The sequence below is a fragment of the Felis catus genome, chromosome A1 (genome assembly GCF_018350175.1).
Source record: "Felis catus isolate Fca126 chromosome A1, F.catus_Fca126_mat1.0, whole genome shotgun sequence".
In the NCBI taxonomy this organism is placed as follows: domain Eukaryota; kingdom Metazoa; phylum Chordata; class Mammalia; order Carnivora; family Felidae; genus Felis; species Felis catus.
The window spans coordinates 15,713,945-15,734,332 of NC_058368.1; the positions used below are offsets into that span (position 1 = coordinate 15,713,945).

Here is a 20,388-nt window from a genome sequence, read left to right on the forward strand (position 1 = left end):
AGTGGGGGAAGGAGAGACACAGAATCCAAAGCAGGTTCCGAGCTGTCAGCACAGAGCCCAACACGGGGCTCGAACCCACAAACCATGAGATCATGACCTGAGCCGAAGTCAGACGCTTAACTGACGGAGCCACCCAGGAGCCCCACAAAAATCACAAAACACCAAACATAATCCATACAATTTTTTTTTTTACAAAATTAAAATGTGTGTTTGCAATCAATTTAGATGAATGACCACAGAAAGGAAGTGCCACTCCCTTGAAATAATACCTGGGCACCAGCTTGCAATTGTTTGCAAACACAGCCAACACCTAATGACTGTTTTATGTAAACACAATTAACCAATAAGCCCTAAGGGAAGCATGGGGGACACACAGGTTTGTCTTTGACAAACGTCTGATCTAATTTTTGCTCCTAAAAGTGAAATTCTACTGCCCTTAGTAAACAGGGAAAGAATGATATAAATGCACCAAGAAGTGAAAGAAAAACACACGAGAACTAAAATCTTTTTAGCTTTAACACATTTTCTCACCTTCCACATTCACTGGCTTCTCACAGTCACTCACATCATCAATCATAACCATTAATCATAAGCATAACCATAATCACTCATATCATTAATCATAACCGTTAATCACCGGCAGTACCACTTTATGAACAAGTTGTGCCAGTTTGGGGGTAGTCATTTGGAAACTGGAATGCATTTGCCCAGAGAAACAATGTTCTGAGTGCTGATATGTTCCTCGGCCAGCCCACGGAGACCTTCTAAACTAACACCAGTCCAAATAAGCAATGTCTGCCTTTGACATGCATAAGCCTGTCCAAGCTTAAGGTGCCTCGAATCCTCACCACTGAGCCCATGCACAAACTTTTCAGTTAACTCTTCCTCCTTCCTACTCCAGTCAAACTCCAGTTCTCTCATGTGTGATTCCTAGCAAAGAATAAAACAAGATGGATTAATGGATTCCTAATGAAGCATGAATAGTAGAAGTCAAATATTCTACCACAAGATGGAAAACTCTGATGGAATCTGTAAATCCTTTTCGGAGTTATTTTCTGAAATGTGTGGCTCCTAAGTCAGTTAAATTTAGATACAAGAATTCAGAAACCAACTCCCAGCTCATCGGTTGAACTTCACCATGCATCAAACTCTCCATAAAAAAAAAAAAAAAAAAAAAAAAAAAAAAAAAAAAAGTCTGCTCTAAACCTCCCACAGCCCACAAGTACTCAGGACAAACTCCTAAAGGCTTCCGATAAACTGTCCCAATCTACAGTTCCGGGTCTATCTCCCACCCACACTACTCACGGCACAATTTTTGCACTTCGTAAATTCAAATCGAAACATACAGTCACAAACACACTAACCAAAGCAAATCGACATTTGATCAGCTTTCAAGCAATTCAACAGATCAAAAGTGAAAAACACTAGGCTACGTGGAAGAATATATTCCTTGGGATAAAGCAGGGTTTGGTGAAGGCTCTGGGCCTGCTCCAGCTGGGAAGCGCTCTCAGCATCGGCTCTCAGCCTAAGCTGTTGCCACTTACAGAGTGCTCACACTTCTACTACTCCCAAAGCCTCTTCCCTAGGTGGTTTCAGAACCAATCTCCAGTGTCAACATGTCAGGGTGGCCCCCAGAGCACTTGTGCACTTTACAGATTATTAGCCCAGCGGTAAAAACTGGCAACTGCAATTCTGGAATGAATGGTCATCCCTGGTAATTGCAATGTTTTATAAAGCAAAGACTGCTTTTCACTACTTTTGCACTAAACAATTTCATGACTGAGGAATACATGTTTTCCACTTACGGTCCTTCAAAATTAAATTTGCAAAAGGGGAAAAGGAAGTGATCAAATATTAAATTTCCCCAAGGGGAAATTCATGTTTGTATATGAATCACAACACAAAAAGAGAGGTAATCACAACACAAAAAGAGAGAAAAAAAAATTGATATTTAGTATTCCCCCCCAAGAAAGAAAATCAAAATTGCCTTTATAGGAAAAAATCAGAACTTTGTAGGACTCCTTTCATGGGTTAAATTTCTGTCTTTGAATTAAACGTGGGTTAGAGAATGAAGGGGAAAAACCAAAATCTTTTCAGTGTTTATGACTTCTAAAATGATACAGAGCTGCATACACATATTTATAATTTGCTTCTTAATGTTTTTGCATTTCATTTTAAGTTTTGAATTTCAAGTTTTGTCAGAATCTCTTTGATTCTTAGAAAATTGGTTTTGACTTGATTAGACTTCCCAATTAAAACTGTAAAATCCAATGTATTATAGAAGCATGATATTTATACACAAATTATATTTTTACATTATATTATCTCTATTAATTCTGAGGTACTTAACAGAATATGACACATTTTGCAAAATGATTTAGCATGGTTTGGTAACACAAGGAGCAAGGCACAAAAGGGAGATTCAGCTCTCTGACAAGGCTGATAACAAGACCCTTTATAGATCCAACCAGACTAAAACAGAAGCTCATCTCAGCAGCAGTCTTTTTTTTTCTTTTTTGGGCATAGTTTGAAACATATACACTAAAAACAGTATCAATTTTTCTGTGGCTATGGTGGGGGTGGGGAGAGGGGTCAGCCTATCGTGTTAGCAATTTTCTGTGGAATCACATTAGAGTTTCACTGCAGTAGCCATATCACATTAAAATCTGGGTTTTTTTTTGCTAAATGGTTTCCATTGTGTATTTAGTGAATCTGATATGGAAAATTGCTAATGCAATAGGAGTATCATATAAGTTTCCTGACTGTAATGCTCAGCCACAATATTCAGAAGAAGCTCAATAGGACTGCAGGGGTTTCAGGGCTAATTCTCCACAGCCTCTTAACAAAGTCCTCAGCTCAAGTTCAACACTGGCTTCTTGAAAGATGGAACCAACGCTAAGATCGATTATATGGGGGAAAACTCCTTTACAGATTTTTATTTCAGAAAAAAACATGGGTTCAGCGAAAGATGTGTCATTTAATTAATATTTATTGACTGACCGCTATGCTGGGCACTGTGGTCCGTATTAAGGGAATGACAAAGATAGATGAAAACATGGTCCCTTCCTTCACAGAACTTGAAAGCACTGACTGAAGAAAAGAAATAAATTAGCACAGGAGTAACTTAATACAAGACACGCTGTGGCAACGGTGGAAAATGCAAAGAGCCATAGGAGCTCAAAGGAGGACACACCTGAGACCAGGGTCATTAGGAAGTTCTGTGGAGGCAGCACCTGTACAGGGCCACAAGACATGAGAAGATGTAGGTAGCTCTGAGGATCAGATGACAGGCTGGGAAGCAGGGGATGGCATTCTAGGCCTTCTCATGAGTAAAGAAAGATGCAGGAAAGAGGAAAGCCACGACATGCATGGGAAATTATAATCCATTACTTCAATGACAGCATAAAATCTGGAAGGAGTAGGAAGATAAACCTGAAAAAGCGGTCTGGGGTCAGCTTGAGGCTGCCACCAAAGGAGAGACATACACGGTCTTCAGGATGGTTTGGGGTGGAAGTCTCAGCATGCAGTGCACTGGCAAGATTAATACCCAGCTTTCAAGGGTATGATGGCTTCTAATGCTAACAGCTCCTCTGAAATCTTAACAACTTTATTTAGCACACGTTTCTTAAGAGACACTATTTATAGGAATATTTATTTTAAAAGGTTAGTTTATTGCCAAGGGATAATTGTTTATTTTTTTGTTATGTGACAACTCATGACCTGGACATTCACTAGGTTAACAGAAAAAAAAAAAAATCTATAAAGCATGCTCAAACTGTTGCAACTACTTATGAATTTACTGTTTGCTTTTTTTTTTTTTTTGCTTTAGAATAACTTTTCAACTCACTAGCAACAGTAACCAAGGAAATATAAATCCAACAGCCTAGAATTACAACTATTTGAAGAGATTCATGCTTTCAACTGTACTGCTATATTTTTTCTTTTACTCTGGTCACTTCCTTGTTTCTGAATTCCTCTCCGAATGTTAGAAGCAGTAAACAAAATCTACACTAAGCCTTGTTGGAGGCTTAAAATTTAATTAGTATGTTTTGCAAATTAAAAAAAGTCTTCATTTTCCATAACCTTTACCTTACCTTAAATCAGAGTACACTCTGTGGGTATTATTTCCAAAATAATAGAACAGAATACGATGAAATTGTTATTTTATTTATTGCAAAGAGAACATAAGATATAAACTAGTTAGCTGCCTAAGTGCTACAGTGACCACTCATGAAACATCAGCCCTCCAATTTGACAAAGGAAATTGCACTCTCATTAATCACAATTAAACTATTTGTAACACTGAAACTGAATACTTAATCTTTATGAAACTATTTCTTGACAGATTTTTTTTCTCCTCTGACTGACCACAAGGACAGAAAACATAAACAAATTTGCCAGTTGTTTATTACTTATAGATATCCTTGGCAAGGTTTCATTTAAAAAAGAAAAAAAGTCAACAAAACTCTTCTTTCTCATTCCATGTCTTGGGCAATCAGGGATGCAGTAACTGACATCTGTGAACATTCCCTGATTAGCCATTAACTGAAGACACAGAAGTAAAAGAAAAATATTTTACAAGGAGAAAAGTCAAATAGCTCATGCTGACTTTAAGATGCTCATGACAGAGATGCCAGGATTATAAAGCACGTAGGGGTTTCACCTAAAATTTGTTTATACCTTTGATCTTTAGGAAACACTGTACTGAGAAAAATGAGTTTGCTCAGATCAAGAATATGTTGGCATTCTCTTAAACCTAGCTTAAAACCACAGAGCTGAAGCATAAAACAACTCTGACAAAGATAGCCAGTCAAGCATAAAAGTGGGAGTTGGTTGGGTCAGAATAGATTAAAAGGCTGAAGGCTGTCTGCTAAAGACCGTTGTCTTGCCATCAATGAAGGCAATTATTATAGCTAAAAGTTATTTTTCTGATATATTATTTTAAACTTTTGTCATATTTAAAACACTCCTTACTTACAAACTATTACATCATTTTCTTATCTGCAGTGTCCTTCTTGGATAACCACGAACTTGAAAGCAGTCCAAAATCTTGTTCGTGGCTTCCTACAAGTATAGAAAGACGTATTGAATATGGAGTTAGGAGAATGTGTCTGGGTTTCACTTTTACTTCCTTTTTAAATATAGATCACTATTTTTAAAATATAAACATCCCATGGCATTCCCTCACACCGACAGGACTCTTAAGCCAGAAGATATGTTGGTAGTATGAACATTTCTCTTACTCTGAAGGATGCCACAAAGCTCTGCTCAGTGATGGCCAAGGAGATAGAATTATTAAATGCCTTACGACTTTAGTTATCCTCTATTATTCCTGCTAAACCACACTTCCAAAAGAGCATCCAAGAAATCTGGCAAACCACTGAAATGGCACTTGTAAATTGGATCCATTAAAAGCAATCCACAGTGTCCTGTGGGTGTGCATCCGACTGTTAATTACTGGGTAAATAATTTACATGCAATTTTATTCCAAAACTAGATTTACATCATTTGCAGGCGATTTCTCAGAGTACCGCTTCCAACCCAGAAACAAGTCAACGGAGTATTTCTAAATTATCATTTGAAATTTCCACTGTCAAGGGTGGGAGGAGGAAGGAATAGTAACGGGAAGGCTTGTCAGCGATTAGCCATCCATAAAAATGTTTTCCCCGCGCTCCTCCTTCCGATCACAATGCTGGCGTCAGTTAGTCTCCTGTATCTGTTCCCCACCTCGCCCCCCTCCCCTCTGCGGAGAGCTGGCACCGAATGGCAGGCGAAGGAAAAGACAAACATCCCAGCTCCCAACACAATCCAAGCGCTTGCCCGGAGACACTTGAACAACATTCCCAACTTTTTTTTTTTTTTTTCCCTTCCCTCTTCGCGTGCCTCAAAGGTAAGCAGAGTAAAAAGCCTAAGAGACAGAAGGCCAGGGAGACCAGCTGAGTCGCAATTACTACCCCCACCCCGATTTCTCCACTGCCCCCCCCCCCAACTTTCGGTCACAACCAACGGTTACCCAGCTCTAAGTCTGGGTCTCCACAGCGCCAGTCCTCAGTGCTCGACCCCCGCGCGGTGCCCAGCCGAGGGGGGGCCGGAGACCTAGCTCACATCCCTACCCACGCCCTGGGCCACAGCCCCGCACAGCCAGCGCCCCCACAGTGGGACGAGCATCCTCCCACAGGTCCCAGGTGTCGCCTGCCGGCGGCTGGGGCGACGCGGAGGGCGCGAGGCCAACTCCCTGGAGCTGTCCCCTCCGCCCAACCCCACCCCAAACAGGCTCCACCAAGAAATACAGGGATGGAGAGTACAAAGAACCAAGCCACCCACCAAAGGGCCTCGAAGACTTCCCTCGGGGAAGAACAACTTAGCCACACACGCACACACACACGCACTCGCCCAGCGCGCGCCGGGGAGGGCATCTCTTACCTGTCCCCCACGATGTCACTCAACCCCCCCCCCCTCCCGGGTCTGGCTGACCCCCCCTCGCCCCCCGCCGTGGGTCCCCGGCCGCCTGCTCCAAGCGCCGCGCACTCACTGCCTGGCTGCGCGCGCCCAGCGGCTGCAGGGCCCGGCGGCGGCGGCGGCGGCGGGGACCGAGACAGCGGCTGCAGCGGCGGCGGCGGCGGCGGCGGCCCCAGCCGGCGTCAGTCAGACTGGAGCCGCGAAGCCTCATCGCCCGTATTAGTGCGCCGACCTGGAAAGCGGCCAGGAGTCCTGCGCACGGGTCCGCCCCCGCCCGCCGCCGCGCGCCCTGGCCGCGCCGGGAGCCCGCGAGGCGGGGGGAGCGCGGCCCGCCCCGCGGCCACGTGCGCGGAAACTTGCGGCGGGGGCGCCTCGCGGCGGCCCCGCGCTGCTCCCTGGTCCTCCCGTGGGTCCCCAGGCTCGCCTCGCCTCTGTGCGCTACCGGACCCCCCTGGCCGGCCGCGGTGGGGAGGCCCTGGCCAGCCTGGGTCACCTCGCATCTCTCTGTTTCACCCGCCACTCCTGAGATTTCTTGGGTCCGCCTAAGGCCGAGGAGGGTTGTTACCAGAACAAGAGATACAGGACCAACAAATCGGTTTGGACCCCCTCTCTCCACCAGCCACTCTTTCTGACAACGTTTCTGGGCCCTGATGATTACTGTTACTTGCCTTTCGTTGCTTGCTAGCTTTTCAGACTAAAGGAATCATTACACCGTCGACAGCACCAGATCAACTGGTTTGCATTGGCATGGGCAGAAGAAAATCTAATCACTGTGAGTGGTGAGTGGTGGTAAAAACTAGTCAGGTAATTATGTGGCTTGTCGTTTATTTATATGTATTTGTATGCTTAACAGCCTAGCATATAACATATAATATTATCTAATCTAATAAAGGGATAACCTTATGGGCACTGAGCAATGTTAATGTACAGCCTTCTTGCCTTAAGGCCTGGCTATCCCCTGGGTAGTCTGTTTCTTGGAGTCACTGTGGACTCCTAGAATACATACACACTGGAATACATTTAGGAAATGCCACCAACATACTCATGATCCTTGATTTCCCATCAGCCAGTACCTCTTCATGGAAAAGGCATTCAGCTGCAGAGGCAGTATTCATTTTGCTCCTTTATATAGAAAAATCAGTGTTCCAGAAGGCCCTGATACCAATGAAGCTCAAGGCTCTGAATTTAATGGCTTTTTCTAGTTCTCAAAGCACTGCATTTTCTTCCCCTGGCAGATGCCATTTTTGCATTATCATGTGGTTGAGCAATGACCTTGTTTAAAACAGCATTTGTACTTGAACCTGAAACTCGAATTTAAGTCCTCTTTCTACGCCTGGCCCATTTACCTCTACCTCTGCTCCAGGCTGAGGGTTCAATTTGGAAATATTGTGGGTGTGAGACACTAGGAAACATTTGGACTGCTAAAAGCTACAGAGAGCCCTTGATGTGCACTTGCCTGCGAGTAAACCAAGTCCTCAGAATTAATACCTTGTGGCTCGTGTTGTTTTTGTTTTGTTTTGTTTTCAATGTTATTGAGAAAAGAAATGACTCTGGCACTGCTTCAGTTTCCGTATGTGCATTAGACAATGCAGAGGACACGATGCAGAGAAAGAAATTATAACCTCTGCAGTGCTGGCTCATGCTTCTGGCATGGAGTCTTTTTAAGTTCACGGAACTCTCCTGGCTGTTGGCAGGACTTGGATTTACAGGTTCTTTGAGTGTGTGTCGTCTCCTTTTTCTGTACATTATCGTTTACATACCAGGAAATTTTGACACCTAAAAGTTAGACTGTCACTTAGATAATTCCTGCCATTTATTCCTGAAACCTAGTGTAGAAAGTTAATCCATTCTATACAGGAACACTAAGATCTGATGAGTTCCAAGGAGAAAATGCCCACTCCAGGAAAGAAGGCTCAATGTTGGCACTCCATTTTTCAGAAGCTGACTATCCTTGTAATAGGAAATCCTTTGCTGAATTTTTTCCTCTTGCTTTCTTGATTAACTGCAATTTTAGGCTTGTTGGAACTTCCAGCAAAAAAAAAAAAAAAAAAAACTATGCAATGGGAATCTTACGAAGGGGGAGACTCAGTCACAGGTTGTGATTTGGTGGAACCTCCAAAAAAGTTTTGGTTCAAGACCTGAAAACCACAGTGAAACCAATCTCCTCCTTTTCTGAATTGCAAGGACTTGATGCAAGATGAGTTCCTGCAGCCTATAGAACAGTGACAGGAGGAGAAGCCTCCTTTTCTTTTGTAAAGTACTCAGCATAGGACATGCTGGGGACAAAGGCTGTAGTAATCCATAGATACTAAGATTCTACTTTGTGCATCTGCTATACCTGATGTTTGATCTAGCATTATAATGTTTCTACTCAGAGCCACAACTAGGAATTGTTGCCTACATACCCCTCCCACTTCTAGTTTCATACATTTCATCTGTAATTCTGTCCTCACTCTGCGCTTTTTCTGACTCCTTCTTGAACTTTTCTTCCAGAGCTATCATTCAGTCCATAATGAGTATTAAACACTTTCCTGAGCACAGGTGCCTGGACTAATCATGTGGACACAGAGCACTGGTCCTGAGGAAACTAGGTTCCACTAGAAAAGACACATAGATCAATGATGATCATACAACTTTTTGTGTCACTTAGAGGGTGAAGGCACAAGGGAGGTGTCATGGGGTGTCCACAGAAGCACCCGGAGAAGTGAGTATGAAATGCCCACTAACTCATAGCCAAAGAACCCCCGCCGCCACACCCACGTTCTGGGTAAATGCAGCTCTGTGGGTGCTCACTTTGCAGCAGAGTGTAGCTGTATTTTAGCCCCCTTGGCCAGGCGCTCTGATGCAGGTACACATCATAAAGGCAGCCCAGAATGCCTACTATGTGCAGAATACTTGAGCTTTTATGTATGAAAACCTTAATGTTCCTAAGAGAACTGTCAAACTGGTTGGATAAACGAGAAAAATAACGTTACAAGATATTATATCACCAAATAAGCATTCTGGGATTGCAACAAGGGAGTCATAGAGTATCTTGATTTGGTGGTGAAGTGACAGCTTTCTCCTGTTGTGCGAATCTCTGCCGGGACCAGGTTAGGCTTTATGCACATCATCTTGTTTCATCTTCATGACATCTCAGGATGAGAATTATTATCCTACTTTGCAGCTGAGGAACCTGAGGCATAACCGACTGTCTGTCTGCCTGACTCCAAAGCCCAGACATTTAACCACTACACCTCACTGTCTTCCTGGAACTTGAAGTTGAATCGAAAAGTGAGCAGATGTGGTAACAGGCAGAGGTTAACATTAGGATTAATCAAGTTAATCCATTCATTCAAATTGTTGCTTAGTCACATGTTACTTAGGGACTAGATCGAACTTTTTTTATCATCTTAACTATTTTTAAGTGGACAGTTCAATAGCGTTTAGTATATTCAAATTGTTGTACAACAGATCTTTAGAACTTTTTCGTTTTGCAGAATTGATGATCCATAGCCATTAAACACTAATGCCCCTGTTCAGTCTCTCCCCCAGTCCATGGCAACCACTTTTCCATCTTCTGTTTCTATGATTTTGACTATTTCACATACTTCATATGAATGATACTGTATGTGTCTTTCTGTGACTGGCTTATTTCACTTAGCATAATGTCCTTGAGGTTCATCCATGTTGTAGGACAGGATTTCCTTCTTTTTTAAGGAATCATAATATTCCAGTGTATGTATATACCACATCTTCTTTACCCAGTGCATCTGTCAATGGACATTTGGATTGCTTCCACCCCTTGGTCAATGTGAATAATGCCACAGTGAAGATGGGTGTGAAATTACCTCTTTGAGATCCTGCTTTGAATTCTTTGAATTCTTTTGAGCTTATACCCAGAAGTAGACAGCTGGATCATATGGTAATTCTACTTAAAAATTTTTGAGGAATCTCCATATTGTTTTCCATATGGTTGTACCATTTAGCATTCCCACCAATAGTACACAAGGGCTTCCAATTTCTCAGTATCCTTGCCAACACTTATTACTTTCTTTTCTTTTAATAGTGGCTATTGAGGTGATATCTTGTGTGGTTTTGATTTGTCTTGCTCCTAATATCAGTCATGTTGAGTATCTTTTCATATGTTTATTAGCCATTGGTATATCTTCTTTGGAGAATTGTTTATTCAAGTCTTGCCCATTTTGTAACAGGGCTATTTGGGTTTTTTGTTGAGTTTTTGCCGTTCCTTATATATTCTAGATACTAATCCTTTATCAGATACGTGATTTGCAAATATTTCCTCCCCTTCTGTAGGTCACCTTTGCACTCTTTTGATTATTTCTTTTGATGAACAGAAATTTTTAAGTTTGTTATAGTTCAATTTGCCTATTTTCTTTTGTTGTCTCTACTTTCAGTATCCATATGGTCACTGCTAGTATAAATAAATTGATAATTATATGTTTATCTTGTATCCTGTGACCTTGCTGAACTCACTTATTAGTTCTAGGATGCTTTTTTTTTTAAAGATTCCTTGGGATTTTTTATGTAAACAATCATGTAATCTACAAATATAGACAGTTTTATTTATTACTTTTTCATTTATATTCCTTTTATTCCTTTTCCTTGCCTCATTGCATTGACTAGAACTTTCAGCCCTATATTCAGTAAGAGTGGTGAGAATCTGACAATAAATTATATTAAAAATAAATAAATAAAATAAAATAAAAAATTATAAGAGTGGTGAGAATGGGCATCCTTGCCTTGGTCCTGACCTTAGAGCAAAGCTTCCTGACCTTAGAGAAAAGCATTCATTTTTTTTTTTTTAATTTTTTTTTTCAATGTTTACTTATTTTTGGGACAGAGAGAGACAGAGCATGAACGGGGGAGGGCCAGAGAGAGAGGGAGACACAGAATCAGAAACAGGCTCCAGGCTCAGCCCAGAGCCTGACGCGGGGCTTGAACTCAGGGACCACGAGATCGTGACCTGGCTGAAGTCGGATGCTTAACCGACTGCGCCACCCAGGCGCCCCAACTCTGGATGTCATTTTTTTAACTATTATATATAATGGTATCTGTAGATGTAGTAGATTCACTTTATCAAGTTGGGGAGGTTCCCCTCTAGTCTTATTTTTCTGAAGATTTTTATCATGAATGGATATTGAACTTTCCAATGATTTTTCTGAAATAATTCATATATAGTATTTCTTTTTTTTAGTCTGTTAACATGATGTATGATATTGATTGATTTTCAAATATTGAGCCACCCCAGCATCCCAGTATAAGCCACACTTGATCATGATGTGTATAATTTTTTTTTAGATACTGAGAAATGTTATTTGTTAATATCTTATTCAGGATTTTTTTGTCTGTATTCATAAAGGGTATTGGTCTGCAGTTTTCCTTTTTTTGTACTTTCTATTTTTTTAATGTTTCTTTATTTTTGAGAGACAGAGAGAGACAGAGCATGAGTGGGGGAGAGGCAAAAGAGAGAAGGAGACACAGAATCTGAAGCAGGCTCCAGGCTCTGAGCTGTTAGCACAGAGCCCGATGCAGGGCTCAAACTCATGGACCGCGAGATCATGACCTGAGCTGAAGTCAGACGCCTAACCAACTAAGCTACCCACGCACCCCTTTCTTTGGTTTTGATATCAAGCTAATATTTCATAAAATGAATTGGGAAGTGTTTCTCTCTCTCTTTTTCTGGAACAGTGTATAGAATTGGTGTTAATTCTTTAAGTGTTTGGTAGAATTTTCTAGTGAAATTATCGAAGCCTGAAGATTTCTTTTTAAAATTTTATATTCAGTTTCTTTAATAGTGTAGGGCTATAGCTATTCAAATGATCTGTTTCATGGGTGCATTGTACTATGTGTTTTTCCAAGGAAGTATTCAATTTCATCTAAGTTGCCAAATTTGTGTGTGTAGAGTTTTCATTGCTGTTTCATTGCTATTTTCTATGGTTTGCTGTTTTTAATTTCATTGTTTTCCGATCTTATCTTTATTATTTCCTTCCTTCTGCTTACTATGGGTTTATTTTGCTCTTATGTTAGGTTGTTGAGGTGGAAGCTTTGATTGCTGGTTTGAGACTTTCCCTCTTTTCTAATGTATGCACTATAAATTTACCTCTCAGCATTTCTTTGACTGTGTTTCAAAAATTTTGTTATGTTCTATTTTCATTTTCATTCAGTTCAATGTATATATATATATATATATATATATATATATATATATATATATATACACATATTTAAAATTTCCCTTGAGACTTCTTCCTTCTTCAGTCCTTGTGTTATTTAGAAGTGTGCTGTTTAGTTTCCAAGTGTTCGGATGGAGATTTTCTTGTCATGTTTCTACTGTTGACTTCTAGTTTCATCTGTTGTTTGAAAGCACTCTGTGTTATTTCAGTTTATTCATTTGTTATGGTCTAAGATATGATCCATCTTGATATAGGTGGCATTTGAAGAGAATATATATTCTGCTGCTGTTGTGTGAAATTTTCTATAAATGTCTGTTAGATCCTGTTGGTGGTGGTGTTTTCTATTTCTTGCTGATTTTATGTGTAGTTTTTTTTTTTTTTTAACATTTTTTTGGGGCACTTGGGTGGCTCAGTTGGTTGAGTGTCTGGCTTCGGCTCAGGTCATGATCACACGGTTCATGAGTTCGAGCCCTGCGTCGGGCTCCGTGGTGATAGCTCAGAGCCTGGAGTCTACTTTGGATTCTGTGTCTCCCTCTCTCTCTGCCCCTCCCCCACTCATACTCTGTCGCTCCCTCAAAAATAAATAAACATTCAAAAAAATTAAAAAATGAATACAGGGAACTGTTAGATCAATATATGCGTGTCCAAAGAACTGTTTCCATAGTTTAGTTTGAATTTTTGACCATTATTTCCTCAAGTACTTTCTCAGTCCTTCCAGGGACTCTGATGATACAAATGCTAGATCTTTTTATTTTTATAGTTTCATCGGTTCCCAAGACATTTTTTTTTTTCATTTTGCTCTCTCTTGATCAGATTGAGTCATTTCTGTTTATCTGTCTTTGAGTTTACTGACTCTTTCCTTCCTTGCCTTCATTCTACTGTTGAGTCCATCCACTGAGCTTTTAATTTCAGGTATTATATTTTTCACTTCTAAAATTTCCATTTAGTTTTTAGTATCTTCTTTTTCTTCACTGAGATTCCGCCCCCCCCCCCCCCCCGAGGCTTTCTGTTTTTTCATTCATTTTAAGCATGCTTGCAGATGCATTGTAGCATTTTTATGATGGTTGCTTTAAAATCATTGTCAGATAATCCTAACATTTTGGTAATCTCGGTGTTGGCATCAGTTGATTGTTTTTATTCAAGTTGAGGTTTTCCTGGTTCTTGTTTTGACAAATTATTTTTTTTTTTTTTGGAAACCTGGACTTTTAAATTATATTCTTGGACTCTGGGTCTCATTTAAACTTTTTGTACTAGCTAGCTTTTTCCACCACAGGGGGAGGGGAACGTGTTTTGTTACATTGCCAGGTGGAGGTGTGAGTACAGATTCCCCACTTGGCCCCTATTGATACCAAAGGGAAGGGGGTCTGCTTATTACTTTTGGAGGGAAGGGAGCTATAGCCACCTGGTCTTCATTGTGACTGTGGTAAGAGTGGTTTCATGACTGCTGGGCCACCAGAGGAAATGAGGCCTCCTCTGACACCATCTCAGTGAGGAGAGGGTGAAGCGGTTTGTTACTGCGGGGTGGGGTGGAAGAGAGGCTCCCTGGCTGGTCGCCACTGACGTCATGAGGTAGAGGAATCACTGCTAGCTGATGGGAATGAAAATCCTGCTCCCTACTTGGCCTTCTCTGACTTCACCTGGATAAGGGTGTTCAGCTGCCTTATTACAGCCTCGTGAGGATGTGAGTCTAGGCTCCCCATTCAGCCTTTGCTATTGTCAGCAAGGGTGGGGTCACCATTTTATTTTTCTGTAGTGTTTGATTGGAATGGACCAGTGACTGTTTTGCTGACCTTGCTCCTTTCTTGGTCCTTTGGAAAGAGAGAGAGGCATTTGAGGGAGTTTTGTTTTTTTTTTTTTTTGTCTGTGCCCATCAGCATTTTTAGGTGGCTCCTTGACCTCCAAGTCTGGGATATATGAGACAAAAAGAAAACCCAAGGGAGTCACCACCATGTCCATCCTTATGTCTCAAGGTCTCTACACAGTCTGCCTTCTTCTTGCACCTTTCAGAGTCTATTCATGTTTGTTGTATATATAATGTCCAGGGGTTTTATTTGTTCTTACAAATAAAAAAGAGAGAGAAAGGAAAAGTACATTTACTCTATCTTCCCAGAAGTGGGAATACTTACTATAATTTTTATAGTCGTAGTGTCATTATCTTGATTTAGCTGGCCCTTCCATTAAAATGTTTGAGGAAATATTTTTTTTTAATTTTTTTTAATGTTTATTTATTTTTGAGACAGAGAGAGACAGAGCATGAATGGGGGAGGGTCAGAGAGAGGGAGACACAGAATCTGAAACGGGCTCCAGGCTCTGAGCTGTCAGCACAGAGCCCGACGCGGGGCTCGAACTCACGGACCACGAGATTATGATCCGAGCCAAAGTTGGCCGCTTAACCGACTGAGCCACCCAGGCGCCCCGAGGAAATATTTCTTTAGGTCTCAAGGAATATAGTGAAAACTATAAATGAGTAGGACTGCTGTTCTTTTTTTTTTTTTTTTTTTTTTTTCAGAATGACAAAAAGCAAAAGGAACTGAGAGGATATAAACTATCTTCCCAGATGGAGGTGAATCTACTTTCATTGAAGTTGTATGTTGTGCATGGAGAGTCCCATAGAAATATAATAATTTAGGGAAAATTGTCCTAATTTTGAACTGCAAAGATTTATTTGTGCTCAAAATATAACTGGCCCCTTGATTTTACATTTTTGGAATTGCTATATAAATGCTTCACATTTTCTTTGCAAGTAGATTATTTGGGGGTAGATGCCGTTTAAATGTGGTACTGCTATCGATTTCCTCCTAATTGTATAATAAAGCCATCCAACAATGCTTGGAAGCTAGGCATTCAATATATATGCACTCACTGAGTGAAAGAGGGAATAAATGAGTGATTTATAAAAGAATTTTTTCTAAGGCCTTGAGGGTGTATATATCATTATTTTAAGGACTTGTACTTGCTCTTCAATTTTATTTTGGAGGATTCAAATTTAAATTCATACTCTGGTTGTTTCGGGCATGTTTGTCAGCACTATGGCTCTTGGGGCCCAGGTTTTACTGTCCCTACTCTCGTAGTGGAATGAGTTGCACTGACAATCACTTACCCTTTACCTTCAGCACACACACACACACACACACACACACACACACATATATTATCTTATTAATGGAGACATTCATGGGTCAGAGAGGTAGTATACATATCTTCATTTCCTGGGACTATTTCTGAGGTGCATTGTGATACATCTCAGCTAAGGATCACTGCTGTCACTCTTGGTCCCTTCTCTGCCTTCAGTCCTTCCTGTAGGACTACCTTTTGATGTAGTACTAGAAGCAGGTTTCCGCTGATTACCATTGGAGCCCTTGCCCTACCCCATCAGACCCTCCTAGGTGGGGGAAGTTGCCCATAGCCTCCACCGCGGCTGCAGTGAGGTTTAGATCCACTGCTCATGTGCCTACCTTTTTTTTTTTTTTTTTTTTTTTTTTTTAGCATTTATTCATTTTTGAAAGGCAGAGAGAGACAGAGCGTGAATGAGGGAGGGGCAGAGAGGGGAAACACAGAATCTGAAGCAGGCTCCGAGCTGTCAGCATAGAGCCTGACTCGGGGCTTGAACTCACAGACCGCGACATCATGACCTGAGCCCAAGTCGGACGCTTAACTGACTGAACCACCCACACGCCTTTGTGCCTACCTTTTCATTGGGATTCCTAGAGGCTGTGGGTAGAGATAGTTCCATGGCATTCCCACTTGGAAAATGGAAAACGATTTCTCCACATTGCAAAGCATGGTTAGGTATTACTGCAGACCGGTACAGAGTAGTTCAGGTGTGTTATAGGCTTGCTATACATCTTTCAGATTGCTGTAAGGACTTAACCATATTTTTTAATATTATTTTTCACGGGAAACACCTTATAGGTTTCAAACAACTGATTTGTAAGCTGGCTTTGGTTTATAAGTTGAAGACAGGCTGAATGCTTCCAGGTATGTGGTGCTGCAGGTAAGATTTGCAGGCATCGTGCCCTTAAAATGCAAAGTCTTCAAAATGTCAGGATAGGATCTGTTTTGCTTGCATATCTAGAGCACTCTATCACTGTATCAAGGGATCCTGGGATGAGTTTCAAAAAATGTGTATGTTATATATATATATGTGTGTGTGTTTTATATACATACATATATAACATATGTAATATATATATATGTATATGTATATATACACACACATGTATATATATAGCGTGCAAAAAGACCACCTGGATTGGATCAAATCTGTAAAGATACTTCTTTTTTTGTGACCATCAAAATACTACCTGGAGTTTTATTCAAAAACAGTGAATTACAAATGTATTACTTCATAGAGCCCTTTATTGGATTGATATAATGAAATCATTAATTTGTAGATTTGATGGATTTTGAGATTGTGCAAAAACAAAACAGCCTACTAGACTATTACTTCAGGGGATTTAGCTATTAATAAAATGGAGAAACTCATTCCTGTAATTTTTTTTTTTTGACAAATGAATTGAAATGGTGGCATTATCTAACCATTTCAGAAACCTTTATTGAAAAACCACAATTTAGGATGCTGTGGAGACACACAAATAAAATAAAAGGCAAGGTTTCTGCTCGTAAGGAAATCGTAATTGAATAAAGAAAATGGAAAATAGAACTGAGAATCAACCACGAATGGTGGAAAGACACAAGATTGTAGACATTGAATTACGGGTGTCAAGAAACACACTGTTGTCCTGATACAATCTCAAGTGAAACTACATATGTAAATATTATGTAAGAACAAGTCAGAAGGTACAAAGTGAATGGTCAGGTTATCTGCATGTAATAAACTTATCCTCTCAGTTTTAATCCTACCTCACCATCCTTTATGTTTCCTATTTTTTATTCAGTAGAAGCACAACTCCTGGCTACCTGTGGGACCATGGACAAATCCCTTGCCTAATCCTACTTATTTTTTTCTTTTAGCTTTTTAATGTTTATTTTTGAGAGTGACAGAGAGACAAAGCATGAGCAGGATAGGGGGGATGGTACAGAGAAAGGGAGACACAGAATCTGAAGCAGTCTCCAGGCTCTGAGCTGTCAGCACGGAGCCCGATGCAGGGCTTGAACTCAGGAACTGTGAGATCGTGACCTGAGCCAAAGTTGGACGCTCAACTGACCGAGCCACCCAAGCACCCTATCCCTTGCCTAATCCTACTTATTTCTGAAATGTAATTATTCCTATTGATAGATTTACTTGATCAGAGAAACTAATGCATGTAACATTTTTATCACACTTTCTTATATATAGGGAAAATAATAGCCGATAGTTTCACTTTTGCTGTGGCTGCTTGTTATTTTTTTTGAGCAGGTTCTGAAATGTCAACAAGTCAAACTATGTTTTCTCTTACAGTGTGCTTCAGATTCTATAGTATGCTGTTAACCTAGGTGAATCTGGGCTTAGATGGGTAAATTGGCATCAAGATCAGAAACCTTTCTAAATAGTGTTCCTGGATGAACTACATAAAAGTATTGATACTTCCCCTCAAAATCCTATTATTCTTTAAATATGCATTTTTATCACTAGCTTGCAAAGAGCATATTGCAGGTTTGGTTGCAGACCACTGCAATAAAGCAAATGCAGTAAAATCAGTCAAATGAGTTTAGTTTCCCACTGCATATAATAGTTATTATGTTTACACTATTCTGTAGTCCGTTAAAGAGGGTAATAGCATTCTATTTAAAAAGGGTACATACTTTAATCCAAAATTACCTCATTGCTAAGAAGTGCTAACCATCATCTGAGTTTTCAGTGAGAATTACCAAAATGCGACACAGAGACATGGACTGAATTTTCAGTGAGTCGTAATCACTGATTACGATAACAAAGACAATAATGAAACATTTTGAAATATTGTGAGAATTACCAAAATGTGACACAGAGACATGGACTGAGCAAATGCTGAAGAAAATGGCACCAGGACTTGCTTGGCACAGGGTGACCAAACCTTTCATTTGTAAAAACAATGAAGTATCTGTGAAGTGCAATAAAATGAGCTATGCCTGTAAATTATTTTATTTTTATTTAGTTTCATTAAGGATCTTATTTTTGGTTCAGGTTTGTACTTTTACACTCTTCGTAAATGCTCAGTCATTCTTCTACAATTGGCTTTCTATCATTTCTACTTGCATAAGCCTTGCTTTGTTCTCTTAAGTGACTTAAATGCTCTTAAAATCTGGTGGTAAATGAAGTTTGTTTATTCACGTAATCAGCATTAAGTGTCTACTATATACTAAGTACTGTGCTGGCATACTAATTTGAGTAAGAAATGGTTTCTGTTTTCAAGGGGCTTATTGTCTACTGCAGATGTGATAATATCACTGTTGCTGAAATTACTGGGGAGGAGTCATTTTTTAGCTTATTTTAAACTTTTCCACTTAAGTTTTGTCTTTAAAATGTTATAGTTAGTGTACTTCTGAAAGTTTCTATTTAGGTATCTCCAATTTTCATACCTTCAGAAACTGAGGTAGGATAGCCATTAGAGTGTAGGCTTTGGACCCAGACGACATGGGCTAGAATCACAGCTCCACTAGTTCCTAGCTGTGCGACCTTGAGTGAGTAACTACTTTATACCTGTTTCCTCTTCCATTGTAAAAGTTAAGTGAATCATGATATACACCAGATGCTTAGAACAGTGGCAGGCATACAGTAACCACTCAATAAATGTTAGATATTGTTATTAGTTTCTCTAAAACATCAGAAATAATCTAATTCTGAGTTTTAGGGGTAAATTATTGTACAATTGCTATTCATTAGTCTTGATAGTATCTCAAAAACACAGGCTTCTGATGTTAAGTATATGCATTTATCAATATTAGAAAACTTTTTTTTTTTTTTTTAATAATCTCTACACCCAACATGGGGCTTGAACTCATGACCCTGAGATCAAGAGTTGCATGCTTTACCAACTGAGCCAGCCAGGTGCCCCCAAAACTTTCTCTTTTTTATAAAGAATTTTCAATTTCTAGTAACATGAACTCAAGAGCAAGGTGTTGCCAGGAAGTAAGAAAATAAGTGCAATATATGTAAGTAAAATTGGGGAAGAGAGATGTAAAGACCATATAAGGAAGCAGATGCCTTGGTGAGAGAGCCTATATCCTTCCTTTAAATTTTTTTTGAAGTTTATTTATTTTGAGAGTGAAAAAGAGAGAGAGAGTGTGAGAGAGAGAGAGAGAGAGAGAGAGAGAGAGAGAGAGAGAAATGCCAAGCAGGCTCCACACTGTCAGCGTGGAGCCTAACGTGGAGCTCGAACTCATGAACTGTAAGATCATGACCTGAGCCAAAGTGAAGATTCGGGATGCTTAACAGCCTGAACCACCCAGGTGCCCTATATCCTTTCTTTAACATACAATTTCCTAGTGTTTTATAAGTTGGAATATGGGCTTAATACTAATAAGTTTGCATATATTTAAACATATGCCAATTTTATTTTTAAATCTCTGAGCACAGGTATATGATTATGGTTTATATTTAAATTCATGAGAATTATGCAGGTAGAATAACTGCTTCTCTCTTCTGCTTAAAAGTTATATTTCTCAGAATCATAATGATAATGAGAATCAATAAACAAAACTGCTGAAGCAGAGGAAAATCTTTGTTACGAACACCTTAATTTTTTTTTTTTGGGGGGGTTCAAAAGAGGTATAAACATTTTTAGTTATGACAGTTACTTCTTTAAAAATTATCAAAAGGCAGGCAAGGGCA

The 20,388-nt window shown here is 40.0% G+C and overlaps 1 protein-coding gene across 8 annotated transcripts in view; it reads right to left on the reverse strand.

Moving 5' to 3' along the window:
- The window catches only part of SMAD9 (SMAD family member 9), an 84,256-nt gene extending 77,580 nt beyond the window's left edge, over nt 1-6,676 (reverse strand). For 2 of the 8 annotated variants that reach the window (XM_023250902.2, XM_023250900.2), the window contains exons 1-2: nt 6,533-6,668; nt 4,979-5,064 (exon numbers count right to left, since the gene is read on the reverse strand). The gene's annotated coding sequence lies outside the window, so the exon portion shown is untranslated. Of the gene's footprint in view, nt 1-4,978; nt 5,065-6,013; nt 6,195-6,532 lie in introns of those variants that run through there. The other 6 variants (XM_045052067.1, XM_045052056.1, XM_023250904.2 and 3 more) reach the window with 5 other exon arrangements.
- Nucleotides 6,677-20,388: the final 13,712 nt, after the last annotated feature.